Source organism: Xyrauchen texanus, chromosome 48 (assembly GCF_025860055.1).
Source record: "Xyrauchen texanus isolate HMW12.3.18 chromosome 48, RBS_HiC_50CHRs, whole genome shotgun sequence".
In the NCBI taxonomy this organism is placed as follows: Eukaryota; Metazoa; Chordata; class Actinopteri; order Cypriniformes; family Catostomidae; genus Xyrauchen; species Xyrauchen texanus.
Window position 1 is genome coordinate 14450696 of NC_068323.1, and position 27725 is coordinate 14478420.

At 38.9% G+C, this 27725-nt stretch overlaps 1 pseudogene; it reads left to right on the plus strand.

The window, feature by feature from the left end:
- The window catches only part of LOC127639506 (protein unc-13 homolog A-like), a 53354-nt pseudogene that overhangs the window by 21385 nt on the left and 4244 nt on the right, over nt 1–27725 (plus strand).

Consider the following 27725-nt stretch of genomic DNA (forward strand, 5'->3'; position numbering starts at 1 on the left):
GTATTTTTATTAGTTTTTACCCCAAACTGTGTTGAAATATCGATTAACAGATGTCAAAATGGATGTATTTTATATAGAAATAGAACTTAAAATAATGTTTTCTAGCGAGTGTCACAACTCCTCCGATCGGATCAAGGTGCGTGTGTGGGATGAGGATGATGATATTAAATCCAGAGTGAAACAGAAGTTTAAACGAGAGTCTGATGATTTTCTGGGTCAGACTATCATCGAGGTACGAACTCTGAGCGGAGAAATGGATGTCTGGTACAACCTGGGTAAGTAACCAAGCCTGAAGTCTGTCATATTTTATAATAAATACTTAAACCAGCCTAAGCAGAGTTGCTGGTCTCCTTGCCTGTCTGGCTAATAGGTTTGTTGTTTTTATAGAGGTTTTACAGTATGTACTTGGCCAATCAGCTAAACCAGCTAGCACCAGCTTGGCCAGGCTGGGAGACCAGCTAAAACAGCTAAGACCAGACAACAAGCTTAGGCTGGTTTAAGCTGTTTTATTTGCAGGGTGTGATCGCCAATTCTTTACATTGAAATTAATCAGCAACCAGTTGGCAGACCTATATCCAACTAATATACTATCTATTATTTGCGCTTTGTTATAAAATCATCACTGGCTTTTGTTTTGTTTTTATACACGAATATAAATTTAGACAAACGTACAGACAAATCTGCTGTATCAGGAGCCATTCGTATGCACATAAGTGTAGAGATCAAAGGAGAGGAAACGGTGGCCCCATACCACGTCCAGTACACCTGCTTGCATGAGGTCAGTCTGGAACTACAATCGTTTAATAGAAGATTAAATGTTAAAGCATTCAAATTTTTCACCTCAATTTAAGATGATTTATTTGGCAGCCAATGCCTGTATATGCACTCTAATTATAATTATATCTAATTATATTAAATTAACGCTCTCATCTGACAAAGTATCTACAATTAGTAAATGGTCAGTTGATGGACCCCCTCTTTCCGTCTCTCCATAGAACCTTTTCCACTATTTAACGGACATCCAAACTAGCGGAGTGGTGAAGATACCAGATGCCAAGGGTGACGATGCCTGGAAGGTTTACTTTGAAGAGACGCCCCAGGAGATTGTGGATGAGTTTGCCATTCGTTATGGAGTGGAGTCCATATATCAAGCCATGACGTACAAACTTTGTTGTGAATTAACATATTATCTTAATGCCAATATCATCAAGATATTGGCATTAAGTCATTTATATAAGTCATAATATAAGTCATTTGAAAAGTTTGTATATTCTTGTCTTTAGACACTTTGCCTGCTTGTCCTCAAAGTACATGTGTCCCGGGGTGCCTGCCGTCATGAGTACCCTATTAGCCAACATCAATGCTTACTACGCTCACACGACCCAAGCCACCAACAATGTGTCTGCCTCCGACCGTTTCGCTGCCTCCAACTTTGGGGTGGGTACTTGAGATTACCTCAAACCATGCTGGAATCACGCTTAAAAGCCAAAGTTGAGATTTTAGCATTATAGTGTTGGTGAGGTTTCGGGTGTTGAATTATTAGCTGTTGATGTTTTTTCTTATGTGTTCTTTGCAGAAAGAGCGATTTGTCAAGCTTCTTGACCAGCTCCATAACTCACTGAGGATTGACCTCTCCATGTACAGGGTATTCAGTCTTCTTAGAGTTTACCTATATACAAACATATGTTTCCTTATGTTTGTTCAGAGTAAAGGATTTTCCTTCAACCAAAGTTATAGAAACTTTAGTGTAGAGTTCCCAAATGGTGAAAGTTCGTGTAAACTCTCTGTTGAACAAATAAAACAATAAGCTTGTAGATTTTGACCTAGTAACCCACATCTGGGGATAGTCAAACCAATAATTGCGATTATGACAATTAATTTTCTGTTTTAGGGTTATGACGATTAATTGTAAAACAAATTGTCATAATTCTTCAGGTGTATGTGCACTTCATATACTTTAGAGGTCATTTGTACATATTTAAATTCATATACCAGTATATAAATCAAATAATAAAATGGGGATATAGGATTTCCTTTTAAGACTGTAAAAACGTATGAATGACTTGAAAAATTATGTTTTAAATATCAAAATATTAAAATATGTAAAAAAAATAGATAGAAATTAAATAAAATATATAACAAACATACATCATTAAACAAAACTTCTCTCTCCTCATTTCTTCCCCGAGAGTCCCCCAAAACCACCAAATACCTACCCCACTTCCTGAAAACCAAGTCCCCCAACCCCAGCCTTATATCTCTCATACTCAGTGTAGTAACCCCCCTAACAATCCACTCTGACCAACAGAAAGGGGACTTGTTGATACATATTTTGGGGTTCAGTCCCCAAATTAACCCCAGGGTTAAATTAATTTCCGAATTAAATGCTCTGGCCACTCTTGTCCAAATTATGTGCGACAACGGGTGTGACTTAACATCTCCACTTAGTTTGATAGAGAGGCTTTGAATTGGCGAAATAGGGAAAAGGACTTCCTGTTCAATAGAAAACCAGGAAGGGGCTCTTTCAGTTGGAAGTGACCAGTGAGCCAAATGCCTGAGACCGAACGCATAATAATAAAACAAGATCTTGGGTAGGCCTAGTCCACCTTTGTCAATCGGCCTGTGTAATTTGTTGAAATGTAGCCTGGGACGTTTACCATTCCAAATGAAGGACTTCACTATGCTATCAAACTGCTTGAAATAAGAGAGCGTGACATCTATAGGGAGTGACTGTAGCAGGTAGTTGAATTTTGGAATACAGTTCATTTTAATAACATTAACATTCCCAATCATCGATAAATTTAATGAGGCACACCTGCCCACATCGCTCGAAAACCTTTTTATTAAAGTGTCAAAATTAGCTAACTAAATCAGACAAATTTGCTGGGAATAAAATACCCAAATACTTAATGCCCTGTTTGGGCCATTGGAAGGCCGTTACTGGGCAGTATGCTGTCAGAGACACAGCTTTGGATTTAGACCAATTGACTAGCTATCCTGAGAACTTGGAAAAGGAATTAATAATTCTGTGGAGGCAAGGCATAGATCTAGTAGGGTCAGAGATGAATAATAAAATATCATCTGCATAAAGCAGAAGCTTATGCGCCACACCTCCCGCCATCACCCCTGCAAAATCATCCTCCTTTCTTATCGCAGCTGCTAATGGTTCCAGGACAAGACAGAACAATAATGGGGAAAGAGCACAACCCTGCCAACCCCTATTCAGAGTAAAATAATCTGAAATTAATCAATTTGTTTGTACCGCTGCTACAGGGTGTCTATAAAATAACTTAATCCAACCAATAAATGTACTCCCGAACCCATACATTTCCATAATTTTATCATCTCCACAGTAATCGAGTAAGCGTGCATCTCCTCCTCTGCATGACTGTCATTTACACTGCATGTATGAACCCGCAATAACCAGTGAAACCGGAGCGATTTGCGTTCACTATCAAATTTTATAATTGTTTGTTTGGTGCACATATCAGAGTGCTTTAAAAGCACTTCACACACTCTTCCAGACAGGAGCTGATTTGGTTGACGTCCACAGTGCGGCTCAGTGATGCTCAGATCAACTTAATGATACACACAAATGCGCCATTCATGGCATTTATATATTTGCTTAAAATTCCTGTATTTAGGCATTAAAATGTAATTGGAATTTGAAGTGCACAATAATCACAGTTTTCTAACCTTGGTGAGATCAAGTAACCACAATCAGTTTAATAATCGTGACAGGCCTAGCTGGGGTTGATCGGGGCTTCTACTTAAATTTTAAGAAGGAATCGATAGTGATTTGATGGAAAGACAGTTTCTTTTTTTATCTTGTCTGTCATAGAACAATTTCCCGGCAAGCAGTCCAGAGAGGCTACAGGACCTCAAGTCCACCGTGGACCTACTAACCAGTATCACATTCTTCAGGATGAAGGTAATTGTTGGATCCCTGACACTGTCAACAGCTTACATTTGGTCATGCATTGAAGCTGTATTTGCTTTCTATCAATGAAAACCTTAAATTTGAGTTTTTGAAAATATTTAGTTGATAGTCGAAATCTCCATCTGAATGGACCATAAACCTTCTTCTCTAGGTCCAAGAGCTTCAGAGTCCTCCTCGTGCCAGCCAGGTGGTGAAGGACTGTGTGAAGGCTTGTCTCAACTCCACCTATGAATACATTTTTAACAACTGCCATGAGCTGTATAGTCGAGAATACCAAATTGACCCAGTAAGTCATCCCTCTAAAAATGACCTCGTTCAGCCATGAGTTTCTTCGCCTAGGGAGCTAGTAGGTAATCAGTTAGCAGTGCAGTTCATCTCAAAGCATTTGTTTATGCTTCATTAGAGACGTTATAGACTGCCCTCGTAAATATCAAACACTTTTCCCTTTGAATTAAATATCTAACCCTAGGCCACTTACTATATTTTGCTGCAGAGCTTTATTTTGTGCTTCTTAGTGGTGCAATTTCTTCCAGAGTTTGACAAATCATGAAAAGAGATGATGGCAGTGAGTTTCAAGCAACTCAGGTTCCAAACTAAATTCCTTTTGTGCAGAACAAGAAAGGAGATGTTCCTCCAGAGGAACAAGGTCCAAGCATTAAGAATCTGGACTTCTGGTCCAAGCTAATCACCCTCATTGTATCAATTATTGAAGAAGACAAGAACTCCTACACCCCCTGCCTTAACCAGTGAGTCCAACACCATGTTATTTCCCACAATGTCCCAGTGTACCTTCAATGTGCTATTTAGGGTCCTAATATTACATGTTGTGGTCCATACAGGTTTCCCCAGGAGCTCAATGTCGGAAAGATCAGTGCAGAGGTTATGTGGAACTTGTTTGCTCAAGATATGAAGTATGCAATGGAGGGTGAGTCTGAGCTATTGGTCTTCTATTTACTTATAAAATGGAAAAAGTGGCCGCACTATGCATATATTGTTTATTTTGCACAGACGCGTTTCGGCGTGTGCCTTCTTCAGTGCGTCTTCTATTTACTTTTAATAACTCTGTAAAGATAGAGCATTCGGTTTGTAGAATTATATAGCCCATTACATTACACTCTATCTTCATAGAGTTTTCTCATAGAGTAGGGCTGGAGATATGTTTAAAAATATAGATATATTTTCATGATATTTTCATGAAACACATCATGGTAATTGATAACATTGTACAATTACTGCTATAAAAATAATTTCCTGCTAATCAAAGAATGCATCAGCAGTGACAATAGACACAACTGTAAATGTAAACATTGTAAACATTCACTAGATGGATGTTTTTGATTGTTGTGCCATGTTTCACGCTGGAGTGCCATGTTTTAAGATCCTGTGTCAAGTAAAAAACAACTGTTAAAAATGTGCCGCAAGACACCAGCGCACGTGACGCTGCTCCTAGTTTTTTTTTTAGAACGGATCTTTATGCTTTTAACTTTTTCAGAATTGGATTAGAATCTAAAACAAACATACACAAAAAAACAGAAGTGTATGGTAACTGTTGAGCTATTATTTAAAGATGCACTAAGTACATTTTTGCTTGAAAAAGTTTTTTTACACAAAGACATGAAAAACATTTTTGAGAAATATGTTGAAAATGATAAACACTCACATTAGATGAATACTCCAGTCATAACAGAAACCCAGTAAATGTGTTTTAATTTTACATAGTGTGGGTCTCCCCCTAATGGGCTCTGCCATGTTGACAGCACATGACACTGTGTCATGCAATTGACTGAGTTACTACCACTAATAATGACAATAATAATTATATGTTTACTTAATACAGTGCTTTCAGTCAATGCATGAAAGTACATTTAAACAAAACAAGCAAACCATACAATACCACAACAAACCCAATACTCTTACATACAACAATGGAGCCAGAGTCATCAGTAAAACAGGATAGTCCAAAATGATGGTATTGATCAGTAGTTGGGTGATCCACCAGACAGTCCGAATAGAATAAGTGCAAGTGAAAAGATAATATGTTCAAACAAGAGGTCTCTGCTGGAGTCATGAAACAAACCGCTACTAACTGCAGCTCTAATGGCGCAAATCACAGAAAAGCTGCGAGACATTGAGTGTAAAGCGTGAGCACGCGGCAGTGTTCAGTCGGTTAAAGAGCTCGCGAGTCGCCACTGCCAAGTCACAGTTTAGCGCAGTCTAGCGACAACCCATGAAAATTTGTTTGGATTGGATAAAAGACTGCCCATTATAGGGATTTGTGTTTTAGGAGACGGATAAAAACATAAACTAAAAGTAACAAAACAGAAGATAAACAAACATATTTGGTATTAAGCGGTAGTATTTGGTAAACATATACTTCAGTATTTCAATATAGAGTCCAAAAACCACGAATACTACTGAGACCGAGGGGACAAGTAAGAGCCCGTGAAAATCTTACTAAGTGCACCTTTAATATACATTTGGCTACTTCCCAGCTCCATGGTTGTCATTTCCGGACATTATGATCATTGTCTGTGAATGACCGTTCCAAAGTTTCAGCTGATGATGGTCCTTACTTGACTAACAGTTTAAAAAGTTTGGTTAGAACCACAATCATTGCAAGGTTTCCTCACTAATAGCCACAACATTTTCACACATGGGTAAAAGTAGACATGTGGTAGAGTCGTTCTCCTGTGGTAGGGGGCATTCACCTTGGCATAGATATATCTGTATCATTATGTGCCCCTCTACTGTTTCATGACAAACTTTTGTCTTCGCCTTGCGGCTTTCAGAGCATGAAAAGAACCGCCTGTGCAAGAGCGCAGATTACATGAACCTGCACTTCAAAGTAAAGTGGCTCTACAATGAATACTGCAAAGATCTGCCTTTCTTCAAGCGCAGAGTGCCTGAATATCCTGCGTGAGTGCCTCCCGATCCACCACATCTCACATACTCATTATCTAAATCAAAATATCACTGTGACCATGATCTGATGAGTAGTAGAGCTTTAGTTGGATTTGTTATTCTGCAGGTGGTTCGAGCCATTTGTCATCCAGTGGTTGGATGAGAACGAGGAGGTGTCTCGAGACTTCTTGCACGGAGCCCTGGAGCGGGACAAGAAAGATGGGGTGAGTTTTTATTCTCTTGCTTTTTCATTCCAGTCTTCTAGTCCATTGGATGCAGATTCAACAAATATCAGTGTTTATAAACCAGTAAAAAAAATTTAACTATATACCAATGAACATAATTTAATATTTATATTTTTTAAAGACTAATATAATAATTAGTAATACAATGCTTAATATATACTTTTTAGTATTTATACATACTGTATATTCAATATGTAATAATTGCAAAAATACTTCTTTTAATTTATGATAATGGTTTATATATAAATAAAATATTTTAGTAATAAGAATATTTTATAAAATTCAGAAAATGTATTAAAAAATGTTTATTTTGATTTGATTTGATTTACTTTACTAATCCCCAAGGGGAAATTTATATGTCATAACAGCACAAAAATACAATGAATAAATAAGCAACAACAACAACAGACAACATACACAACAACAACAAGTCTTGTTTTCAAATATAAATTATTAATACAATTAAAAAAACAATGTTGGCAGGAGTCTTTATTTCCATGTTCCTTACAATAGAATCACCAATTATTAGGGCTCTTTCAACATGATTCTCAGTGGGTGCAAATTGACTGGAAACCCATACAGGAATGGGAGAGTGGTGTCCCTTTGCTGAGCGAGTATGCTGGTGAGACGTCACCCAATCACCCTGCTGCGGGGACTATAGAGCTGGAACCAAAGTGTGTGTGTGTCACTCGCTGTTCTACCCGCATCCGAAACGGGATCTACCGGCTTCTCTTTCTCACTTACCTCCACTAATGTTTGGATGCGTGCCTCTAGCTCATTAACCTTATCCTACAGGTTCCTGCTGATGGAAGAAGCTATAGTAAACATGAGGCATGGTAAACAGGAAGCAATAACATGAGCAAATGCCATGACTTACCGCAGTTGTTTGATATTATGGTAGTTCTTGAGTGGCGAGGGTTTGAGATCAATGCGGTTCCTAATCAGCAGATGTTTGAAATTGATGAAATAATCTGTGTTAAACACAGTGGAGAAAATGAATACATGCAGATGAGACACAAGATGTAGATAAGTGGAAAAAAGAAAAAAGAGAAACGGGTGCACGCTGTGTAATACACACAGATGAAACAGTAGAAAAGCAGAAAAACCCAAATCACGCGGTAAAATGGCAAAGGATACAATTATGAACATATAAGAATAAGAAGAAACAACGCTAAGCAGGCTAACAAGCTACAAAGTCTTGTGCAGCATGCCAAGGTCCTTTGCTGTTCCTCTGGGATTGATTTGCACTTTTCGCATCAAACTACGTTCTTCTCTAGGAGAAAGAATGCATCTCCTTCCTGAGTGGTATGATGGCCGCGTGGACCTATGGTGTTTATGCTTGCGTACTACTGTTTGTACAGATGAACGTGGTACCTTTAGAAATAGCATTTAGAAATTGCTCCCAAGGATAAACCAGACTTGGGGAGGTCCACAATTTATGTTAATGATTTCTTTTGATTTTCCCATGATGTCAAACAAAGAGGCATTGAATTTGAAGGTAGGCCTTAAAATACATCCACAGATACACCTCCAATTGACTCCAATTAGCCAATTAGCCTAACAGAAGCTATAAACAAAGCAATTTTAGGTAGCAGTGTCATGTTAAACAAAGTTTGACAATTATAAAAACAGATCTTGAGATCCCTGCATTCTGAATTGTACTCCATCCAGCTGGGTTTGAATGCAAGAATGCATTCTAGTGTCAAGCAAGCCTGAGTTTGATTTGTTGTCTGTATAGCTGCGTGTTGCCTATACAGCTGAAGGTACATTTACTGTCCCTTGCTGAAAGCAGGTGGTACTTTAAGCCTGAATTGCTCCGATGGTAGGAATATTCCTGATTACCATCTGGGGAAATTATTAATTGCTTTAATTTTTTTGTGTGTAATTTTTTTAATCACATTGAATTAACACGTTAAATTGACAGCCATAATATATTTTTATTTAATAAAAAAAATTATAATATGCTTCTTTAATTATTTTGATTGCTGCAAAATATCTCACTAATGTACTATTGTACAACCAATATTGTATTATTAACAATTAAAATATAAAAAAGTATTAAAAAAAAAGTAGTCAAAGTTGAAAGCATAACCTTAATGGAATTTTACAGTAATTTTACCAGGATCTGTAATAGGTTACAGTAGTGCTACATTTCAACCTGCAGCAAGACATGTCAGTATTTGATGAATGCGTGCCCTGCTGAGCTCCTCAGCATGTTCCTGAACCAATAAGAATGCTCTTTATTTCATTAGTTCCACAGAGCCCCCTTTGGGAAACTGCCACAGTCTCACCTCAACCCAATTATTTCCAGATGAAAGAGCTCAAACTTAACGTCTGGTCGCAAATAGCACACGCGTAACCTCATTTCCTCTTATTCTAAAACTTTCTCTGACTACACCTCCACATCTCTCTTTTTTTACAGTATCAGCAAACTTCAGAGCATGCTCTCTTCTCATGTTCGGTAGTGGACGTCTTCTCGCAGCTTAACCAGAGTTTTGAGATCATTAAGAAGCTGGAGTGTCCTGACCCACAGATTGTTGGACACTACATGAAGAGATTCGCCAAGGTCTTCAGTAGACACACATCTGAAATGAACCTCTTGTTTCTGATAGCAGAGTTCCATGATCATTTAATTACCTTAGAACAAATGCATAAGTATAGCATGGAGCCCGGCTTAGCTGTTGTTATTAATTTTTTCAGTTGGGTTAACTTAGCAACAATAACAGTAGCCTAATATGTGAAATTTGCTCAGCAACAGTCATTTGAACCTTTAAATTTACAATAGCTTTGCATTTTCGTGGGAGTGATTTTAACATACTCTCTTTACCCTGTAGACCATAAGCAACGTTTTGCTCTCCTATGCGGGCATTATCTCCAGGGACTACCCCAATCACTGCACTAAGGAGAAAGTGGTAATTGTCTAAAAAACCCTGAGGAATCAGGTTTACATTTTTCTTAAACAGCTGTTTAAAACATTACACAATTAACCATTTTTTTTTTCTTTTTCTAGAATGCAAAGGATGGTGCTGTTAAGGTATAGTTTAAGTCTGTATGTTTGATGTTAGAATGTTCTGGGCAGCTGTTTTAATTTAATAGCAATGAATAGTCCCGGTACTCTCTTTTAGAGTGGGTTGACAAGCTGTTCTTGCTCTTCAGAATTATTCTGAATAATGTGATTAAGTTAGTATGCATTTTCACAATGTTTTATGCTCCACACAGCCCTGTATCCTAATCAACAATATCCAGCAGCTCAGGGTACAGCTTGAGAAAATGTTTGAGGCCATGGGAGGTAAAGATGTAAGTGAACCACAGATCTTCCACAATATTCCTTAATTAAATATGCATTTGTTTCTTGAGAGAATACCTAGACTAGCAGATACATCTTTCTGTTCTTAAAGCTTGGTCAAGTTCTGGTGTTACTGTCCAACTTCCACATCCACACTAATACATTTTTTATAAAAAAAATGCATTGATTTTGCTTTGTTTATGCCCCTCATCCACACTGAAACAGAATTGTTCTCGAAACACTCCCTAATAATGCATACTTTAGAAACATTTTAGTGTGGACATGCCCTGAGTCTTGTCTGTTCTAGTAGTTTTGGCCCCTACTGTTCAATTGTTTTCTGAGAACCTGGTCAAGTTCTGGTAGTTTTGACCCCTACTGTCCAAATGTTTCCTGAGACAAGTTCGGGTAGTTTTGGCCCCTACAGTCCAATTGTTCTCTGAGAACCTGGTCAAGTTCTGGTAGTTTTGACCCCTACTGTCCAAATGTTTCCTGAGACAAGTTCGGGTAGTTTTGGCCCCTACAGTCCAATTGTTCTCTGAGAACCTGGTCAAGTTCTGGTAGTTTTGACACCTACTGTCCAAATGTTTCCTGAGACAAGTTCGGGTAGTTTTGGCCCCTGCAGTCCAATTGTTCTCTGAGAACCTGATCAAGTTCTGGTAGCTTTGGCTCCTACAGTCCAATTGCTTTCTGAGAACCTGGTCAAGTTCCGTTAATTGTGGCCCCTTCTGTCCAGTTGTTATCTGAGAGCGTGTTCAAGTTCTGGTAGTTTTGGCCCCTACAGTCCAATTGTTTTCTTAGAGCCTGGTCAAGTTCTGGTAGTTTTGGCCCCTACTGTCCAATTGTTATTTTCTGATAGCCTGGTCAAGTTCTGGTGGCTTTAATTACTACTCTCCAACTTCTTTGTCTTCCAGTTGAATGTTGAAGCTAGTGATATCTTGAAAGAACTCCAGGTGAAGCTCAACAATGTTCTAGATGACCTTGCAAGGATCTTTGCCACAAGGTAAGTTACCAAGGTATTGTATAAGGTAAAGTTGCTCTTTTTGCTTTATTTTTGGAGTAACATCTGTGCTTTCCCTGGTTTCTCTCAGTTTCCAACCAAACATAGAAGAAAACGTAAAGCAGATGGGTGACATACTTAGCCAAGTGAAGGGGACAGGAAATGTGCCAGCAAGCGCTTGCAGCAGCGTGGCTCAAGACGCCGACAATGTTTTACAGCCCATCATGGACTTCCTTGATAGCAAGTGAGATTCAAATCTTATTCATACGTTTTCCTGGAAATGTCATGCCTCGCTCTTCTCATACTACTCTTTTTGTCTTGTCAGCCTCACATTGTTTGCCAAGATCTGTGAGAAGACGGTATTGAAGCGAGTGCTAAAGGAGCTTTGGAAGCTAGTCATGAACACAATGGAGAAGACTATTGTTCTGCCTCCATTGACTGATCAAACGGTAACAAGGATTACTAGCTATAAAATTAGACCTTATGATACGTACTGTTACAATGTCAAGAAGTTTAGAACTTTGTTAACAGCAGATTTTTGACGCATTCATGTAGAAAACCTTATATATAAATGTGAAGATTGTTAACAGCATTGTATTTTTTTTGGTATGAATCATGAAGAAAGAGAACTTCTGGAAATGTAAACACGTGCCAACAATCTCCCCAACAGCATCACTAAACATGCCCCTTCCCAGTTCAAATATTCACCTTCTTGGAAGGTGCATTCTTCACATATAAAAAGTCAAAGAAGCAAGGGAGTGCACCATATCATCCTCTCAAGACTGCTCTCTGGTCCTGTAGTCACACAGTACATTTATTTTATTTTATTTTGCTTCATGTTTTGTTTACCTTTTTTCTATATAGTTAAATACTAGTTAATCTTTTGAGATCTTTTCTACAGGAACAGAGAAATCACTGTTACTGCTTCTAATTTGTCTTGATATAACTGTTATTCTTTTTGTATTTTTGTTTGTATTTGTTAATTTTGACAAAAGAGACCCATATCATTACTTTAAAAAATCTGACATTTGGATTGGAGCTGCTTATCTCCCCATTGGCCTCTATTTATCCAGTTTGTAGTCACTCTATTATGCTAATTGCAAAAAAAAAAGGAAAAAATGGTTTGCCCAAGAATGAAAATTATGTTACTACTTACTTACCTTATTTCAAGTCTTATTCCAAGAAGCCATATGATAGCGTTGTGTGAGGAGCAGACTGAAATTTAAGTGTCAATTCTCTGAAAATCTTCCCCTCCATCATAGCTATCTAATGACTTCAGAGGTCTTGGTCTTTTATGTTACTTCCTTGGTGTTTCACAAACAAAATAAAGCCATACAACACAAGAAAGAGGGTGGGTAAATGATAACAGAATTGACATTTTCAGGTGAGCTATCCCTCAAAATTGGGCTGTATTAGTCTCCCAGGCAAACACAGACCCTGGGACTCATTGCAATTACTCTTTGAATATTAATGCTTCTTTGATTAGATGTGGGGCTCTTTGTAGCTTCACTGACCCTTCTCTCTGGTTATTATTACATTCTTGCCCCCACCCCCCACCCCTCCCCCCGCTACACCTCCACAGATGATAGTAAGTACCAGAGCACTTCTGTATGTGCGTCTGTTTGTCCTGCAAGTCCATCCATGCTGGGTGACCCCCTTCTGGTCTGTGTGGCTGCCAAGTCCTCCTTTCCTTGTCCTTGTCTTTCACGTCTTTCTTTTTTTCTCTCTCTCTGTCTTTTTCTACCTTTCCTTCATCTATGTCATCTTCTTCTCTCCTTTCCCTGGCCACCTCATTGGTCTGCACCCGAGGTGGCTGTAAGCATGGTGCATTTCCTAACTGACTTGGAAAAGGCCCCTTTCCAGCCTGATCTCACAGTGAAATCGGAAAGAGTAGCGCGACTTTTCTTTCATCAAAATCGGTTTACGTTGACCAAAATTACGAAACACTGCCCCCAGTGGCCAAGGTGTTAAGTGTTGTAGGGTATATGGGTATGTGTGAGCTCCATTTATGTCCAGGAGAGGTCGCCAAAAACTAGTAGTGAAGCAAGTTGTTTTCAGCTTTACAGGACGTTATACAATGAAGAGAAAAGCATATATTTATAGATTCAATCCCCCAATCCAAACCTTACCTTAACCATTAGTGGAGTAAAAAATTAATGTTAGAGGGAAAAGTGAAACCTCTGAATCATTCTAGACATTGATAATTCAAACGTGGTTACTGCCTGGCTTTGAACCCTGGTTTCCCATACAGCTGATGCAACGTGCTGCCAATCGTGGCAGGTGGAAAGGTAATCTAATTGAATCCATTGCAAACATGTCTGATAAGAATGCTGCATGTCAGCGCATCGGCATACAGTCGCGATCCTAGGGTACCGAAACTATAGGAAACATCATGCTGACTTCACGTGTGATCATGTTGCCCTTTCTGCCCCCACAAAAAACCAATGTGATTCCAATATGATTTCCATCTCACTTCTGACTGCCAACCCCTTAGTTACGCCTGCATTTTGTGGGTGTCCTATGGTGTGACTAGCTGGTTAACTGATTATGGTGGTCTAACCTCCCCCTCTCTGGCTTCTCCCACTGTCACCTGTTTGAAACCTTTCCTCTGTGGGTTGTTGCTTGCGTCTGAACTTCACCAACTCTTGAGCCTCTACAGACATTATTCTGTCAATCTGTCCTGGTATTTGGTTTTGCTTGTTGTCGTACTACAATGGGCCTGATGGAAAGCCAAGGTGTCATACTTATGTGTCTCCTGGTATTTGATTTAGATTTTTCTTTTATCCTTTTCTCGGGCTTTCGTAAGATTAGGCAATTAAATCAAAGTTTGTTGGCAGTATAGTCTCTTCATCAGTTGTATGTATAAGTTGTATTGTCAACTTGCAGTGCAAATAATGTTTTTGATGTCATGCACTTTTTAGTTATTTTATTAGCTTCCACATAAAGATCTTATTTCCTTTTTATAATTGCCTCAAATGAGTGTTCCGGGTTCAATACAATTTCAGTTCTACTTACCACAAAAATAATTTAGACTGGAATCTCAGCTTTTTTTTTTGTTGTTGCTTTGTGTATTAATTTTAATTTAACAAAGAGAACATAAATACATAGAATAATTTACAGTATATCCCTACAACCCCCGCTAACCCAATCTCTTCTAGAGTAAATCTTATGGACTCATGAAAAAACATTTATAGTCCCTTCCAGATGGGTTCAAAAGTCTCCAAATATCTGTAAGTTTTACACATCCTGTGAAGTGACGAATCAGCTTTTTTAAAACAAACAAAAAATATGTTTATGCACATACAATGGAAGTCTTTGGCAATGCAAGTTATATAGCACATTTCATACACAATTGTAATTAAAAGTGCTTTAATGCATTGCAAGGAATTACACCAGAATTAATGATAAAGTTATTTTTGTAAATAAAACTACAAGACTTAATATTATACATGGCTATTGTTATAGAATCAAAATTATCTCCAATCTTTAAACTCATGTCATGACATGACCATGTAGACACTAAACGTGGTTACTTTAGCAGGATATACAAAAGTACACCATAAAGGGACATGGCATGTCTATCTGTTAAGTACTGTTCACATAGAGAAAAATCCACCCACAGGAATTATGGCATTAACACATACATTAGAAATGTTATGTTACAAATGTAATAGCATGCATTTTTGTACAGAGGAACTAATATAAGTGCTTTAATTTATTTTTGCTTATAAATCCTTAGTAATGCAATGCCCTTAAAGGGATAGTTCACCCAAAATGATCATTATTTCATTATTTACTCACCCTCATGCCATCCAAGATGTGTATGACTTTCTTCTGCAGTACACAAATTATGATTTTTAGAAGATTATTTCAGCTGTGTAGGTCCATGCAATACAAGTGAATGGGTGCCAACATTTTGAAGCTCCAACAATCACATAAAGGGCATCATAACTAATCCATATGACTCCAGTGTTTTAATCCATATTTTCTGAAGTAATATTATAGATGTGGGTGAGAAACAGACCAATATTTAATTCATTTTTTGCTTGAAATTCTTCTCCATGCCCAGTAGGGGGCGGTATGTTGAAGAATATGAACCAAAAACACAAGATGAAGAGTGTGAAAGTGATCTGTTTCTCACCCACACCTATCATATCGCTTTTATAAATATTGATTTAACCACTTGCGTCTTATGGATTACGTTTATGTTGATTTATGTGATTTTTGGAGCTTCAACATTTTGGCATCCATTCCCTTGCATTGTATGGACAAAAGAGCAGAGAAAAGAGAAAATCTTCATTTGTGTTCAGCAGATGAAATAAATTCATACACATCTGGGATAACATAAGGTTATCCATCTCGCAGGAGCCTGGAAACACTAGCACATGAGAATTATTTTCTGTGGTTATCAACCTTTTGCCAATGATGCTGTTGATAGAGCTTAACATGTATTGAACCAGGAACATGCCTTTAAATTCTCGAGTATTTCATAGTATTCATCAATGACTTGTAGTAGGTCCCTTAAAGATACTGGAAAAAAATCTGTTTCAAATGTAGATGAAACAAAAATGTAAATGATATCTGACAACAAACAATTTTATCCTTGAAAAAAGTAGCACACTTTGACTTCATTTCCTAAAGTTATGTGATTGGCCCATTATACTGTCAATTACTGGGTAATGGATTCTCTCAGCCAATAAAAGAGAGCCAGGACAAATTCTGAAGTTAATAACACTGTCCTCTCTTCACAGGGCAGGGTGAAGCTTGCTTGTCACAGTGATGTAAGAACTAAATCCAATGTAGCTCAATGTGTCCTGTCTCTCTCTCATTCTCAGTGTCTCTTCTCTGTGTGACTTTGGTCTCCCTGTTGAAACAAACAGGTGGAAGCAGTATTTCTATACACTTGTTTTCCAATGCAGTCATGGGTTTCCCCTGAAGACACCATCATAGCTACTTCTGTGCCAGACATGAATAATCTTTGGACCAGGTTTAATAGGGCATGCTAACACGACCGTCAATTTAGACTTTCATGTCCACGTTGGTCTAAACTACAATACATTTTTACAATGTCTGAAATACAGGACTATTTCTACATTCCAATAGGGGTGGGTGGTATGACCAAAATCTTGAATCACGGTACGAGTCATTCTGTATAACAGTAACGGTATAGTCAGTTGAATTCTACGTTAATGTGGCAAGTGGTGACATTGCAACCTTAAACAACCTAAATCTACACTGCGACTGCACCAAATGTGTGCATGGTCAAAACTAAATCGCTCCCATTTTAATCAACAAACCTTTATGCACTGGAAGCGCCTGTTTACATCACAGTTGTCTAAGTGGTCTACTGTTTTCTACTTGTCAGTTTTGTTTAATCTGGCACATTTTTACAATCGCATAATATACTGTATATACCATCATCCCGGCCAACCCTATATGCCAATTATTTCACATCGATGGACTTTATTCCTAAAAGGAGTGCATTGTACACATTAGAATAATGTTATAATGGTATTTAAGGTGCAGAAGCCTCATTCGCTTCGTGATATACATGATGAGTAGAGTATTGGCCAGTCGTAGATACTAGATATATCACCATGCTGTTGTTGTCCTGGCTGTGGACCTACTGGTGGTTTTGTAGACCTTTCAACTCTGTCTCTGTCTTATGTACACTCACCTAAAGGATTATTAGGAACACCTGTTCAATTTCTCATTAATGCAATTATCTAATCAACCAATCACATGGCAGTTGCTTCAATGCATTTAGGGGTGTGGTCCTGGTCATGACAATCTCCTGAACTCCAAACTGAATGTCAGAATGGGAAAGAAAGGTGATTTAAGCAATTTTGAGCGTGGCATGGTTGTTGGTGCCAGATGGGCTGGTCTGAGTATTTCACAATCTGCTCAGTTACTGGGATTTTCACGCACAACCATTTCTAGGGTTTATAAAGAATGGTGTGAAAAGGGAAAAGCATCCAGTATGCGGCAGTCCTGTGGGCGAAAATGCCTTGTTGATGCTAGAGGTCAGAGGAGAATGGGCCGACTGATTCAAGCTGATAGAAGAGCAACTTTGCCTGAAATAACCACTCGTTACAACCGAGGTATGCAGCAAAGCATTTGTGAAGCCACAATATGCACAACCTTGAGGCGGATGGGCTACAACAGCAGAAGACCCCACCGGGTACCACTCATCTCCACTACAAATAGGAAAAAGAGGCTACAATTTGCAAGAGCTCACCAAAATTGGACAGTTGAAGACTGGAAAAATGTTGCCTGGTCTGATGAGTCTCGATTTCTGTTGAGACATTCAGATGGTAGAGTCAGAATTTGGCGTAAACAGAATGAGAACATGGATCCATCATGCCTTGTTACCACTGTGCAGGCTGGTGGTGGTGGTGTAATGGTGTGGGGGATGTTTTCTTGGCACACTTTAGGCCCCTTAGTGCCAATTGGGCATCGCTTAAATGCCACGGCCTACCTGAGCATTGTTTCTGACCATGTCCATCCCTTTATGGCCACCATGTACCCATCCTCTGATGGCTACTTCCAGCAGGATAATGCACCATGTCACAAAGCTCGAATCATTTCAAATTGGTTTCTTGAACATGACAATGAGTTTACTGTACTAAAATGGCCCCCACAGTCACCAGATCTCAACCCAATAGAGTATCTTTGGGATGTGGTGGAACGGGAGCTTCGTGCCCTGGATGTGCATCCCACAAATCTCCATCAACTGCAAGATGCTATCCTATCAATATGGGCCAACATTTCTAAAGAATGCTTTCAGCACCTTGTTGAATCAATGCCACGTAGAATTAAGGCAGTTCTGAAGGCGAAAGGGGGTCAAACACAGTATTAGTATGGTGTTCCTAATAATCCTTTAGGTGAGTGTATGTAGCTAGTGTACTGTTTCATGTTGCACTTTAAAAGAGTTGAGTGTCAGTGCGTGACTGTGTAAGATTGGGAGCGTGTTGGGACAGATGGGGAGGGGGGGGGCACGATGGGATTGTGATTGTTTACAAGTCCGTCTGTGCAAGACTGTCTGTTTCTGACCTGTGTGATGTGGCATTTCTGTCTACAAACTTGCTGACTTTTGAGACCTGACTAATGCTCTCTCTTCCCTCTGCCCTCTTTCTTGCCTCTTTCATTTAATTCTTCCTCCAGGGTACTCAGCTCATATTCAATGCAGCCAAGGAACTTGGCCAACTTTCCAAGCTAAAGGTACAAATCTTTGTTTGGGCGAATTTGGGCCTGAACAATCTAGAACGACATTCCAACACCTTCAATTAAAAAATATATATTGTCAATCACTTCCATGACCTGTATGATTCAGCTCAGTTTGAACTTGCCTAGGGCAATTGATTTTGCCCCACCTTCAAAATTCCAATTTAAAACTTGCTGTATAACCTTGGATTCTTTTGTAGGCTTATCATACTACATTTAACCCTACAATTAATGTATTTTTAACCCTAGGTTTAGACCTCTTTTAACACTTGTTAAGACCACTTCTAACCCTGGGTTAAGGCCACTTTTAACCCTGGGGTGAGGAAGGGGGGGTTAGTACACAGCTTTTAACCTTGAATTGCGGTACCAAAGCTACACAGTGTAATAGTAAACCAAGGTAAAAAACAGTGTGAAACATTGAAAAACATAACCCAGGATTAAGCTATACCAGGGTTAAAAATTACTCTGGGTAAACAATTTTAAATGTGACAAGCTCGTTGTATTTTGTTGTCACAAAAAAAAAATGCTATTTCTATTTAAAATGTTTTTAAAATTCTACCAATGTAAAAATTTGTTCTCTCATTTATTGAATTCCTAGGAGCACATGGTTCGTGAAGAGGCCAAAGCACTGTCTCCCAAGCAGTGTGCAGTCATTGAGTTAGCGCTGGATACTATCAAGGTACGACTTATATGACTATAATATAACTATAATATATTATGACTATAATTTCAATGTCAGGATAAAAACTTTTTCCACTTGTTTGTTGTGTATGAAGTTACCTTTAATGATGTTATTTAAAAACTGAGGAAAAAGGGGCCTAGGTAGCTCAGCAAGTGAAGACGCTGACTACCACACCTAGAGTCACAAGTTAGAATCCAGGGCGTGCTGAGTAAATTCAGTGAGACTTCCTAAGCAACCAATTGGCCTGGTTGCTAGGGCAGGTAGGGTCACGTTGGGTTAACCTCCTTGTGGTCGCTATAATGCGGTTCTCGCTCTCGGTGAGTTGTGCGTGGATGTCGCTGAGAATATCATGAGCCTACACGCGCGATAAGGCTCTGTGGTAATGTGCTCAGCAAGCCACGTGATAAAATGCATGGATTGACGGTCTCAGACGCAGAGGCAACTGAAATTCATCCTCCGCCACCCGGATTGAGGCAAGTCACTGCAACACCATGAGGACCTAGAGCGCATTGGGAATTGGGCATGCCAAATTGGGGAAAAACTTTTTTTTTCACAGCATGTTGGAAATTCAACAGCAGTTTGGGTCTGTTGCAGAAGAATAAGTGTTTAATTTGCACTACGGAAAGCGCCATTCTTTGGACTATACAATTTAAACTCCCTGTCAACTCCCTTTGCCACATTCTGTGGATTGTCTCAACACCTTCCAATATGGAGCAGAATCGAGAGCGCATAGCAGTTATTCTCACAGGAACAATTTAATTAGTTATCCATGCCAATATCCAAGCCAAGCCGAGTATAACAGAGACTTGGGGGTCAGGCTCTTTTGACTTGGGCCAGCAAGCAATCCCCCAAAATCAACCGTATAGTAACATGCTAAAAACAATCAGAACACCTTAGCAAACTGCATAGTAACATCCTAGTAACCCCCCATATCACCCTAACTTTGTGGCCACAAGCCTTTTCTTAAAGGATTAATTTACCCAAAAAATTAAAATTTGTTACCATTTTGCCTCCCTTGAGTCTTGGCAAAACTCACGAGACTGTCGTTCCTTAATATCCTGGGGAGTAAATTAATATTCATTTTTGGGTGATGCATATCTTTTAAGAAAATGTAAAAATTTAGTTTTTTTGCATTAATACTTCATTCCTGATGGTAGTTCACATGAGTTAAGCTGAGCTTAATTGTTATTTGGTGTCTGGGGTAGTCTCTATGATAACACTTGTTTGGGGGTTTCTTAGCAATATTTCCATGCTGGAGGTGTGGGGCTGAAGAAGACATTCCTGGAGAAAAGTCCAGACCTGCAGTCGTTGCACTACGCCCTATCCCTCTACACTCAGGCAACAGACAAACTCATCAAGACCTTCGTTCAGTCCCAGAATACACAGGGTAAGGCTCTTCCATTTATATCACTGTGTTCATTTCTTTAGAATTCTCACTTACCTGTTCCTAAACTTAAAAACAAACGTCACATTTTAATTACTGTTACTCCCATAGAAAAGAAAAATCACAAATGAGATCTCTTTAATATCACAAATGTTTCTCCTATGCAGCAATGAGATAAAATGTAAAGCAAATGGAAACTTTTGCTATTTCTCAGATTTGTCATGTGTCTCGTCGAGAGTTTCACAAAATATCTCAACACTGTCGACAATGAGCCACACAATCTTCTCTGGGCCATACATTTTTTTTTTATTATTGTTATTTTTTTATTTTATTTTTTTGTTTAGTTATTAGTTTGGTTAATTTGGTTTCTATCTATCGCTTTCTCTTTCACACACACACACACACACACACACACACACACACACACACACACACACACACACACACACACACACACACACACACACACACACACACACACACTTTGCCCCTGGCAGAGCAATGTTAATAAATGATCATTGAAAATGTAATTAGGGTAAATGTCACTGCTTCATTTAAGTATTTAAACACAGATGAAAGTGAGTGTGTGTGCAAATGTGTGATTATTAAAAGCCACAGCAGGTTGAAGCTAAGCTGAGTTATGGAGGACTGTAAATGACTGGTTAAAATGATTGTTGAACTGTCCCTCTTTCTTTCTTTCTTTCTTTCTTTCTTTCATCTCTCCCTCCATTGCTTTCTTTCCTTCCTTCCCCTTTCCCTTCCTTCCTTCCTTCCTTCCTTCCTTCCCACCCTTGTTTACTCTTTTCCTTTCCTTTTGCTTTTCCTTCCTTCCCTCTCCCTGTCCTTCCTTTCAATCCCTTTCTTCCTTCCCTCCTCCCTTTCTTTCTTTCTTCCTTCCTTTCCCTCCCTTTCTTCCTTCCCTCCTCCCTTTCTTTCTTTCTTCCTTCCTTTCCCTCCCTTTCTTCCTTCCCTCCTCCCTTTCCTCCTTCCTTCCTTTCTTTCTTCCTTCCCTCCTCCCTTTCTTTCTTTCTTCCTTCCTTTTCCTCCCTTCCTTTCTTCCTTCCCTCTCACCATTCTTTACTCTTTTTCTTTTCCTTCCTTCCCATCTCCTTTACTTTCCCTTCCTTCCCTCCTCATTTCCTTTCCTTCCTTTTCATCCTCCCTTCCCTTTCCTCCTTCACCCGTTCCTTTCCCTTCTTTCCTTCCTTCCTACTTCCCCTTTCCCTTCCTTCCTTCCTTCCCACCCTTGTTTACTCTTTTCCTTTCCTTTTGCTTTTCCTTCCTTCCCTCTCCCTGTCCTTCCTTTCAATCCCTTTCTTCCTTCCCCCCTCCCTTCCTTTCTTCCTTCCCTCCTCCCTTTCTTTATTTCTTCCTTCCTTTCCCTCCCTTTCTTCCTTCCCTCTCACCATTCTTTACTCTTTTTCTTTTAATTCCTTCCCATCTCCTTTACTTTCATTTCCTTTCCTTCCTTCCTGCCTTCCTTTTCATCCTCCCTTCCCTTTCCTCCCTCACCCGTTCCTTTCCCTTCTTTCCTTCCTTCCTACTTCCTCTTTTCCTTTCTTTTCATTTCTTCCTTTCTCCCTTCCTTGCCTTTCCTTTCCTTTCCTTTCATTTCCTTCCTTCCTTGCCTTTCCTTTACATCCATCCTCCCTTTCCTCCCTCACCCTTTCCCTTCCTTCTTCCTCTTTTCCTTTCCTTTCCTTTCTTTCCATCCCTTCCCCCTCTTTCTATTTTCTTTCTTTCTTTCTTCTTCTTTCTCTTTCTCTATAATTCCTTTTACTATGTACTATCAATTTCTTCCAATGTTTCTGCACCCTCTCCTTCTCTCTCACCAGTTCATGGAGGGAAGGGAGTAAGGTTCACCCATAGTGAAGACGTGTACCCAGAGAAGGGTATGTTCATGTGGGGCCTGGGGACGTTCAAAACGAAGAACCAATCAGTGATCCACCCAATCAGATTATGCACCTCCCATTCCAACGGGCCAATCGCATGTACCACAACCAACCATATCTTTCCACAGAGAGAATTCTCTCAGCCTTTATTACTGCCTTGCATGTAAAAGTACCTGGGAAGTACATGCTGTATGTTCATATACATTGGTCCAAAATGTATCCTGATGCTGCACCAATAAGAAGCCCAGGATGAAGTGTTTTGAATGGCATTGAATGAGGAATGCACACACTTCTGCAGTGTGAAAGGTGCATGTGTTCACTGCAGATGAGAAAAAATGTGTGTGTGTTAGTGAGTAAGATTGTGATAGACCATGATGAAGCCTTTTTTCCGAGTGCTGAACAGAATTGTTGAATGTAGATGTGACATTAATTATGACTGACAGGGTCTGTTCTGCATTGCTCTGCGTAATTATTCCTCACAACCCCAGTCATTCGCAATGTAGTTTCCCTCCCTTCAAGCTTCTTCCCTTACGCTCAGCATAAGCGTTTATCCAATTAGACTTGGCTCCTGCGGTCAACTGATATGCTTTCTGTCAGTGTGCACTAATTCTATAGGGCCTTAAATTGGCACTTTGAGGACCCCATCAAAGAGTCACATGAATATATGTTTTGAAACCACATTCATTTGAACTAGCATTTACAATGCCTTACAAGTTAACAAGATTATAAATGTTACTGTGCTTGAGTCAAACTGGTGTTTACCTTATTAGATGTAATTCATAGTATTAATCTAGATGTCTTACTTACAGAAATGCCAGGGTTTTTGCTAAGGGTTTATAGGTGAATCTCACAAATAAATGCCTTTGTCATATTTCACCTCCAAATCAAGATATATATATAATTTTATATAATTATATAATTTTGCACAAAAAAAAATAATAAATTACATATTTACAAAACAGTTAAGTATTCAAATTTGTGTTACTGCAATACAGAACAGTAAATCTCATTAGCATTACATTAATGCATACTCACCAGCCACTTTATTAGGTACACCTGTGCATCTAATTATTCATGCGACTATCTAATCCGCCAATCGTGTGGCAGCAGTGTAATGGATAAAATCATGCAGATATGGGTCAGGAGCTTCAGTTAATGTTCACATCATCTGTCAGTATGGGGAAAAATGAGACCTCAGTGATTTCAACAGTGGTATGATTGTTGGTGCCACATGGGCTGGTGTGAGTATTTCTGTAACTGCTGATCTCCAGAGATTTTCACACACAACAGTCCAAGAGTGTAAAGAGAATGGTGAGGAAAACAAAAAACATCCAGCGAGAGGCAGTTCTGTGGGCGAAAACGGCTTGTTAATAACAGATGTCAGAGGAGGATGGCCAGAATGGTCCAAGCTGACAGGAAGGTGACAGTAACCCAAATAACCACACAATACAACAGTGCTATGCAGAAAAGCATTTCTCAAGATACAATACATTGAACATTGAGGCAGATTGGCTACAGCACCAGAAGACCCCTCCGGGTACCACTACTGTCAGCTAAGAATAGGAAACTGAGGCTGTAGTGGGCACACACTCAACAAAACTGGACAGACATTAGACGATTGAGAAACATTGCCTTGTCTGACAAATCTGGATTTCTGCTGAGGTCCACAAATGGAAGGCCGACTGCAGTCTTAGTTTCCTGTTCATGGCTGACATAAGTGGAACCCAACATAGTCTTCTGCTGTGTAGCCCATCTGCCTCAAGGTTCAACGTGTTGTGCATTCTGAGATGCTATTCTGCTCCCTACAGTTGTACAGAAGGGTTATCTGAGTTACCGTAGCCTTTCTGTCAGCTCAAACCAGTCTGGCCATTCTCCGTTGACCCCTCTCATCAACAAGGCATTTCCATCCACAGAACTGCCACTAATTGGTTGTTATTTTGTTTTTCGCACCAATCTCAGGAGATCAGCAGTTACAGAAATACTCAAACCAGACCGTCTGGCACCAATAATCATGCAACGGTCTAAATTACTAAGATAACATTTTCCCCCATTCTGATGGTTGATGTGAACATTAACTGAAGCTCCTGACCCGTATCTGCATGATTTTATACAATACTCTGCTGCCACACGATTGGCTGATAAGATAATCGCATTAAAATTCGATGGATAGGTGTACCTAATAAAGTGGCCAGTGAGAGTATAATGACAATAATCAATTATAATAAAAATTTTTTTAAATAAAACAAATGATGTGACGTATACTTACAATTGAACTTTACAAATGTACATTACAATTTGAATAATGGTTTTGTCTGTTTATTTGTGTATTAGAGGAATACAAATATTAGGTTTATTTTTTCATGTTACAGAAGGCATATGGGGGAGGGGAAATGTGCCTAATTGACAATGTCACAATCCCCCAAAATCTGAATGTTCCTACATACAGGCCTCATTTTCTTGTGATTTTGGGATGACATATGAACATAATATTTCTTTACCATTTTCATGAGATTCATCCAGATGCTGTTTGTTTAGGAATGATACAAAGTGCTGCATCAACAGCCCTCAGCATTACTGTTAGCGTACCACTGTTTGAAATCCCTGCTTGCTTGGATGATTCTACTCTCAAGAAAATGCACCATCAGCCTGTTTCTCTGGCAAACGCGCACACACAGATGACAGATATGAAAGATTCAGACCCATAACTGACCAACGGACCAGTACCTCACTTCCTTTCCATGAGTGTGAATGAAGATTGAGTGGGAATGGGATTGTTTTTTTCGCATGCACCTGCCTGCGTTGAAACCAAGTGAAGGACAATATCAGATGCTGTCCGTATCATCTCTAAATGACAAGACTGATAGGTCTGCACTCCCCCTTTCCCACCACCAAGTTAAAAAACCTTCAAGATCCTCCAGAAATCAAGTGTGACCACACTGCATGTGTGCAGATGGTACACTCATGATAATCTGAGAAAATACGCTTCTGTTTGTATCACCAACACGGTCATGGTGTTCCAAAATATCCTGTGAGGCATTACTTTATTTTGGTTGTCTGTGTATTATATAAAGAATTTGACATTTTTACATTTGCACTATGTAGCCATAAGTTAGCTAGCTAGCTAGTTGTATTAGCTACATGGCTAGCTGTGAGAAGCTTTAAGCACCATACATGGACATTGAAATAAAGTGTAACCCCCTTTGTGCCTGAGTAAGCCTCCCAAATTCATATGTTTTACAGGGAACACTTGTTGAATCATTTTCAGAACTTAGTTGTGCCTAGCACAGAACTATATATCTTTCATGAGATGTATTTTTAAGGGTTCATAAATATATAACTCCAAATAGATAAAGAATATTTAAGTAACATTTGTTGAGTTCAGTGTGAATTGTAAAGCCTATAAGCTTGTAACCCATTGTAAATTAAAAAAATATATATATATATATATATATATATATATATATATATATATATATATATATAAAATATATTTTAACTCAACTATCAATATAATATTAAGCTCTGAATTTGTATTTACTAAGTGTTCCCATATGGATGATCTACTTTTAAGTTCCTTCATATATTGTAAATGATCTTTCAAGCCAAGTTCAACACCATTAAGCTGTTCAAACCCCTTTTGTTTATCCAATAAGCACAAAGCATTACCTCTGTATGACTCGCACCTCTATAGTTATGTAATAAAACCACTGATTTCATAAAAGAAAATGGACTGAAATTCCTTTGAGCCATACAGATGCAACGTATCCTGCCAGACCTGAAATTGAGTCTGACTTGTCCCATCTTGTCTGCAGGCACTGGTGTTGATGATGCAGTTGGAGAAGTGTCTATCCATGTGGAGATCTTTACTCATCCAAACACTGGAGAGCACAAAGTCACTGTGAAGGGTACGTAGTGCATCATGATGCTCCACAAAGGCTTGATGTTTTCATTCAACTGAAATTTAAATTTCAGAGAATGTTAAACCTCTACAATTAAAACTTTAGAGAACTACAGACCTCTTTATTAAAACCCTTCATCAAAAAATTTCTCTCTGTAAAAATAAATGAAAAGGTACTTGAGGAACAATTTGAAGTTCGTCAGATTTCCACTCTTACGAAGAATCTCTAGACACCCTTTTGAAAGGGCACCAAATATCCTTTTGTGAACTATCAAGAAACTTGAAGTTCCTCGAAACATTTAAATTACGATGTTGTGGTGACCGGAGGAACCATTGACAGTCTTTAGGATTCTTGCAGGAACATTTGGGTTTAATTTTATAAGTTTCTCTGAAACCTACCCCTTTTCGAAGGGTGACTAGAGGTTCTCCAAAGGTTTCCGCCAGCTTGGCAATCTGAAGGACTCCAAATAGTCCCAAAGTAGGTACATTTTCATTTTAAAGTTCAATGGGAGTCTAAGAAAATTAAACAAGTCATTCTAATTCTCTTTAAGTGGTGGCTGCAAATGACCTACGGTGGCAGACCTCTGGAATTTTCCGGCCCTTTGTGGAGGTCTACATCATTGGCCCTCATCTCAGCGATAAGAAGAGAAAGTATGCCACCAAATCCAAGAACAACAGCTGGGCTCCCAAATACAATGAGACCTTCACATTGTGAGTGTCGTCAAATTGCATTTCAGGCTTGCTTTTGATTTTACAGTTGAAGGTGACAGTGCAATACTGAAATACTGTTGATTCAGGTCTATGACAGTTGCTTGTCATGTTCCTTATTTGTAAGTCGCTTTTGATGAAACCATCTGCTAAATGATTAAATGCTAATGTAAGGTGCACTCAGTACTTTTTTTCTTGATCAAATATCAATTATGATATTGTTGGTCTATGTACTCATGCATCAGACGGATGCTTTTAGAGTGTCTTTCTTTTGTTGTGTTGCGTTTCATTAGTTTATAGCATCTCTAGTCATAAGCTGTGTTTTTGAGACACTGTGTCAAGTTAATCATAGTAAAACTTTTGAAAGTAAAATCTTGATATCCATGCGTTCAGTTGTGCTCTTATGATTTTTATAACAATAATTTCTATGCGTTATTTTTCAACTAATTTACAGAACAAAAATAAAAACCATGTTAAATCAACAGCCCTTTTTTACACATGAAATGAATAGTACTTTATGGAGTGGGTCACCTCATGACCAGCCAAATACTACTTGGTTTACGTCAGT